This window comes from Leptodactylus fuscus, chromosome 5, assembly GCF_031893055.1.
Source record: "Leptodactylus fuscus isolate aLepFus1 chromosome 5, aLepFus1.hap2, whole genome shotgun sequence".
Lineage (NCBI taxonomy): Eukaryota > Metazoa > Chordata > Amphibia > Anura > Leptodactylidae > Leptodactylus > Leptodactylus fuscus.
The window spans coordinates 89,532,046-89,538,958 of NC_134269.1; the positions used below are offsets into that span (position 1 = coordinate 89,532,046).

The window sequence follows — 6,913 nt, forward strand, 5'->3', positions numbered from 1 at the left end:
TACCCAAGCGATGCCCAAACTCACCATCTCCTTGACCCATGCCATCATATCTCTGGGAGAGGACCTCTGCACCCGCGACAACGGGCCCACTCATAGCCTGAAAATAGGCAAGTTATAGGACCAGTAGTACCCCGCAGGGCACGACCTTTCAAGCCGCTACCTACCATCAGGGAACGGTGTGTCGCAATCGAAGCAGGAAAGATGTTTCCTCTTGGAAGAGGTTTTCCTCCTACCATCCCCAGGAGGGGTAGTAGAGGATGACATATCCTACAGAGAGAGATAATAGACCATGCAACACTGTCACCATGACATCATACCAGCTTTTAAAAAAAGGGTAAATCTTACCAGGTCCTGTAGACCGGACAGAGAGGTGACTTGGCGCCCAACGTGCGACTTGAACCCACGACCTTGAGATTAAGAGTCTCATGCTCTACCGACTGAGCTAGCCGGGCTGGCGCTGTGAACAGGATCTGAACCTGTGTGGGGAGACCCCATTGGATTTCGAGTCCAAAACCTTAACCACTCGGCCATCACAGCCGGTTCCCAATAAAGTTTGCAAACTGGAAAAGAGTTCAAGATCAATGAACACCACAATCGCACGCCTTCAGCAGATACTGCAGGAAGGTCTCTGACACCAGGCCAGCCAGCCTCTTAATTCTGGCCGGCTGGAAGTGGGCGGAGCCACAATCAAAGCAGGTGAGGCAACCTGCCCAGACAACTAACCCTGTAATCAGGGGTCTGCAAAGATATACATTCCCCCCCACCAAGAGGCCCTTAACACGGGCACTTACCCCCACATCTCCCCGTCTTTTCCGGCCTTTAATAAGGCCTGAATCTTCCCTGAGTGAGCGGCCGCCAGCGCCAGGCCGTTGCCATGGCGCTATGATACTTCCGAAACCGGAAGTGCGCGCTTACAGCGGCCGGCGGGGAGCAGGATACACAACAGTGTGGTTCCACCCGCCGGCAGTCCGCGCGGCCACCAGAGGCGGCATGCGGAGTCCCTGGACTCTCACCAAAATGTCAGGTAAGTCACAAGGAGCAGGGGAAGCGGAGGAGAGGGGGGGCAGGGGGGATAGAGGGGGGTAGCCACACATGGCTAACAAGCACCTTCTCCCCGCAGGGCACAGAAGGTGACAAGAAGAAAACAACCGCTCAGGAGGTGAGTGATCCTGCTGAGCTTCTCAAAGAGGACACAAGTCCTCCCACCTGTCCTCTGTCCACACAGGACAGAAAAAAACACGCAGAGGGGAGGTTCTTGTGCCCTCTTATAGGGCCTGCCACGCATTTGATTGGCTAATTAAATATCCGCCTGTCCTACCAGCACACAGGGGCAGAAATACCCCACATTGTGCCGCTGTTGAGGACGACAGGGAAACCATGTTTCATGGGTGAAACATGGTCATGTGCTGCTCCCCTAGGTTTGTGTTCACACAAGTAATTTTATGCCAAAACCAGGCATAGAATCTACAAAGTATAATGGAATCATTTGCACCTATTCAGTTGTGTTCCCACTCTTCATTTCTGCTTAAAAATAGTGATGCAAAAAACATGCAGAAGACTGTGTCCTTCAACCATACCAGCTGTGACCCACTCATTGTGCCCTGCACACACCTGGTTGATGTAGTGTACTACCAGAACTGAAACGCTATTGGGCTTAATTGTAAATAATACAAAGACAGTTATAGCTTCCACGATTTTACAATACTTGTCCCAAAAGAGCAGTCACCAAGGGCAGCCACTCTCCCTTTCACACTCATGGAGCAGGACTCAGGTTTTTGTGATACAGTGGCTGCTTCCCAGAACAGTGTGGACTGAAATCTGAATTTCTGAAAAGGCCCCACTTATACAACAAGCCTCCAACCCAGCACAATCCAAGTATCATTCTGCAGCCCGTGCAGAGTCATACCATGGAACATACCAAGATCACTTTTCCCCATGGGACAAAGTCCTAGGAGCAACTACATTTCTTCATTACAATTTACACTTGCAAGGAAAACTTGGAAATCGACACATTGCAATGGCAATACATTAATCAGTGAAACAAGCAAAGTACTGAATAAGCACTGTTATATACTGTACCACTACACAAGTTGTGCTAAACTGTTTTGTTTTTTTATAGGAGTACTGTGTATGGTTATTTTCGGTCACCCACTTAAGGTTGCCAAGCTAAAGAGGTTAAACCTTTGCCTCTACACCCTTATTAATATTTAGCATAAACTTAGGCAGTCATAATATGCATCAGATTTATGACATTGACTGATAGTGGCTGATAAATTGGGTGCATCATTAGGCCAAGCAATTGTGATGCACATTGTTGTCTCCTCATAAGAGTCCATTCACATGGAGGAAAATGGTGAGGAATTTGGTGTGGAATTTCAGCGCTGAAAAAAACAGCCTCCTCTTGACTTCAATGGGTTCTTTTTTGCTGGCAGAATATGCTAGCAGAAAAAGGAACTCATTGAAGTCAATTGTTGGCTTTTTTTTCAGCGCTGAAATTCCATACCAAATTCCTCACCATTTTCTTCTGTGTGATTGGACCCTTAAGCTAATTAAAAAAAAGAAGCTGTCTAAAATTAGATTCAATATTCTGTCCCTAAAAATATATATTTTAGACCAGAATTCAGATGCAGCCACAGTAATGTTTTGGGAGTACGGTTTCTTTTTTTCTGGACCTCCTTCTACAGATCTTCATAACTCAGAATTATTAAATGTTTAACAGTTTGGACCTTACAACCAAAAACTATATATTAAAGGGGCTCTATCAGCAAAATCATGCTGATAGAGCCCCACATATGCGTGCATAGCCTTTAAAAAGGCTATTCAGGCACCGTAAATGTTATATTAAACTACCCCCCGTTTTAAAATAAAACCCTAAAAAAGAATGTGATCTACTTACGCATCGTGCACGCTGGGCGGGCATTCAGGTTCTGCGCTCGCGAACTGACGTTTGCTAAAAAAAAAAAAAAAAATGGCCTGGGCGCATGCACAGTAGCATGCGGCTTCTACTACGGCTACTGCGCATGTGCCCAGGCCATTTTTTTTTTTTTTGTTAGCAAATGTTAGTTCGCGAGCGCCGGAGGAAGACGGGACCCGAGGACATCGCAGGAAGAGGAGGCGTGGATGAAGAAGAGGACGGACCCTGAATGCCCGCCCCCCGTGCACGATGGGTAGGTTTATCACATTTTGTTTTAGGATTTTAGGGGGGGGGGGGGTAGTTTAATATAACATTTACGGTGCCTGAATAGCCTTTTCAAAGGCTATTCATGCATATGTGGGGCTTTATCAGCATGATTTTGCTGATAGAGCCCCTTTAAATGCAATTAAAAAAAAACCTGATAAAGTCCTTCAGGTTTACTAGCTAAAAAATTTCACACCCATTTTATTTTATTTTTAGCTGTCAGGGGGTGTGTGGTAAACATTTTTTATTACACTTTATTAACCTATAAAACTTTCTTTTAATAGAAAACAGGTTGTAAAGTTCTAACTAAGCATTGCCGGAGAGACTCTGTCTATACACATGTATTCAATACAGCATGTAGAGTTGAATAGAGATGACCGAACAGTGTTCTATTGAACACATGTTCGATCGGATATCACGCTGTTCGCCATGTTCGAATCAAATCGAACACCGCGTGGTAAAGTGCGCCATTACTCGATTCCCCTCCCACCTTCCCTGGTGCCTTTTTTGCTCCAATAACAGCGCAGGGTAGGTGGGACAGGAACTACGACACCGGTGACGTTGAAAAAAGTAGGAAAAACCCATTGGCTGCTGAAAACATGTGACCTCTGATTTAAAAGAACAGCGCCGCCCAGGTTCGCGTCATTCTGAGCTTGCAATTCACCGGGGACGGAGGTTTCCGTCCAGTTAGCTAGGGCTTAGATTCTGGTAGGCAGGGACAGGCTAGGATAGGAAGGAGAAGACAACCAACAGCTCTTATAAGAGCTAAATTCCAGGGAGAAGCTTGTCAGTGTAACGTGGCACTGACGGGCTCAATCGCCGCAACCCAGCTTTCCCCGGATCCTGAATGGAATACACTGACAGTGTATTCCCGTATACCCTATATATACACCCCCGATCCACGTTCCAACGGTGTGCCCCCCACCTTCACCCCAGAAATACACTGGAGGTCCCCTAGCAATAGAAATGGGGCTATATACACCCCCAATTGTTGCTACTGGTATATAGTGCCATTTTCTGACTGGGAATTCAAAGAATATATTGGGGTTACGTGCACCCACAATTTTTGCTACTGGTATATAGTGCCATTTTCTGACTGGGAATTCAAAGAATATATTGGGGTTACATGCACCCACAATTTTTGCTACTGGTATATAGTGATATTTTCTGACTAGGAATTCAAAGAATATATTGGGGTTACATGCACCCACAATTTTTGCTACTGGTATATAGTGCCATTTTCTGACTGGGAATTCAAAGAATATATTGGGGTTACATATAACTTCAATTCCAGGGAGAAGCTTGTCAGTGTAACGTGGCACTGACGGGCTCAATCGCCGCAACCCAGCTTTCCCAGGATCCTGAATGTAATACACTGACAGTGTATTCCTGTATACCCTATATATACACCCCCGATCCACATTCCAACAGTGTGCCCCCCCACCTTCACCCCAGAAATACACTGGAAGTCCCCTAGCAATAGAATTGGGGCTATATACACCCACTATTTTTGCTACTGGTATATAGTGCCATTGTCTGACTGGGAATTCAAAGAATATATTGGGGTTACATGCACCCACAATTTTTGCTACTGGTATATAGCGCCATTTTCTGACTGGGAATTCAAAGAATATATTGGGGTTACGTGCACCCACAATTTTTGCTACTGGTATATAGTGCCATTTTCTGACTGGGAATTCAAAGAATATATTGGGGTTACATGCACCCACAATTTTTGCTACTGGTATATAGTGCCATTGTCTGACTGGGAATTCAAAGAATATATTGGGCCTACATATACCCTCAATTCTTGCTACTGCCATACTGTATAGTGCCAGTTTCTGAGTGGAAATTCCCCAAATAATTTGGGGATACATTCACCCTACATCTCAGGCTCTTTCCATATTCACCCAGGTTGTCAGTGCTGCACCAGCTCGTTCCCAGACAGCTCGGCCCAAAAAACACATTACCTATATAGAGGATTTTGACAATGAAGACAACATGTTCTAAATCTAATCTGTCTGCAACTTTGTTGACTTTATTAACAGCTATGGAAGCTTTAGCCAGGTTGTGACGGTGTGTAACCCCAACAACACTAAGTGGGATACACATTAATAGTCAGTCTATGTACGCTAAACGCATCACTTAAGTAATTTTTTGTTCCTCTCCCCTAATATAAGAAAGGAACAGACATTAGACCTAGACTGTGGTTCGAGGCTTGTAAAAATCCAGTATTATTTGTTCTTCATGATGTGAAGTATGCGTTAGACTCTTGAAAAGCAACCCAACATGAAGTCAGCCATGTGTGCCAGTGTGTTACTTGGCATGCCTTTGCTGGCCCCAACTGTAAGGGTCACTCTCCATTTCCTCCATTTTCCACTCCCCTTCGCACCATTTGTGGTGAAGCAATGGGATGCACTGAAGTGCACCCTCTAGCCTCGTGTGGGACAGGGACATCAGATGCCACTCCATCCCCCTCGTCTTCCTCCGCCAGCCAACGGTGCGAAGATGAGAGGAGTGTGCTCTGAATGTTTTCTGCCTAGCAGAGGCTAGTTCTCACTTACGAAAATGGCCCCATTTTGACCTGTATATCAGGCACAATGGTGTAGGTTTCAAAGAAACATGGCACCAACAAGTTGAAAACGTGGGTCATGTGTGGACCGTGTTTGAGTCTGGCAAGCTCCAGATCTGCTACAAGGTTCCAGCCATTATCACAGGCGCAAAAATGCCAGGCCCCAGGTGTAGCAGGGAAAAAAACATTGCCATCTCAGCCAGGATGGCATCCCTGACCTCAGAGGCACTGTGCTGTCTGTCCCCCAAGCTGATCAGCTTCAGCACGGCCTGCTGACATCTCCCCACACCAGTGTTACAGCATTTGCCGCTAGTAGCTGGGGTGGAGGTTGCAGCGTAGTAGGGTTTCAGTCTACTCCTGCCATGAATTTTGGCCTGGGAGAGGAGATAGGCCACCCCAGTTTGCACCTGGGGACCAGACTCCACCACATTCACCCTGCCTGTCATTAAAGATAAGCAGCATCCCTGACCACAGGCGCTTGTCCATGTGTCGGTGGTCAAGTGGACCTTGCAGCAAAGCGCAGAGCTCTGGGCCCGACTGATGTTATTGGACACATGCAGGTGCAAGGCAGGGACAGCACACCAAGAGAAGTAGTAATGGCTAGGCCCAGCATAGGGAGGTGCCCCAGCTGCCATCTGCTGACGGAAGGCCTGGGTATCCAGAAGCATAAACAAGCACCAATATCTCCAGGGCCAGCAGTTTATCGATGAGGCTGTTAAAGGCTTGGGCATGGGGGTGGGTTGTGTTGTACTTCTGCCTGCAATGAAAAGCTTGGGAGATGTGGAGTGGCTCGGAAGAGGCGCATGATGGTGCAGGCCAAAAGGGCGCATGAGGGTGAACTCCCCAATGTGTCAGAGACAGATGTGTAGGTGTCCTTGCATCATATACTTGCACCATACTTGGCTTTGGAATTTAATTATGTGCCAAAAAGTGGTTAAGACAGCGATCCCTCAGCTACTCCCGTTACACTGTCTATTGACAACTCCAGCACTGAAGTTACCAATCTCTTGAAGTGGACCACCACTGCTGAGATCCAAAAGGAAGTAGGCAAGAGATGTGCAGTGCAGAAAAAAAAGATGAGAAAATAAGTGCACAGAGCACATAGGGATCGGAGAGGACAGAGCTGGGGTCGGCCAGGTATTCCCACAACATGCGACTATACT

The 6,913-nt window shown here is 46.6% G+C and overlaps 1 non-coding gene across 1 annotated transcript; it reads right to left on the minus strand.

The window, feature by feature from the left end:
• Positions 1–455: 455 nt before the first annotated feature.
• Positions 456–537, minus strand: TRNAS-CGA (transfer RNA serine (anticodon CGA)). Its single transcript has one exon. It is a non-coding gene; the product is annotated as a tRNA-Ser (tRNA).
• Positions 538–6,913: the final 6,376 nt, after the last annotated feature.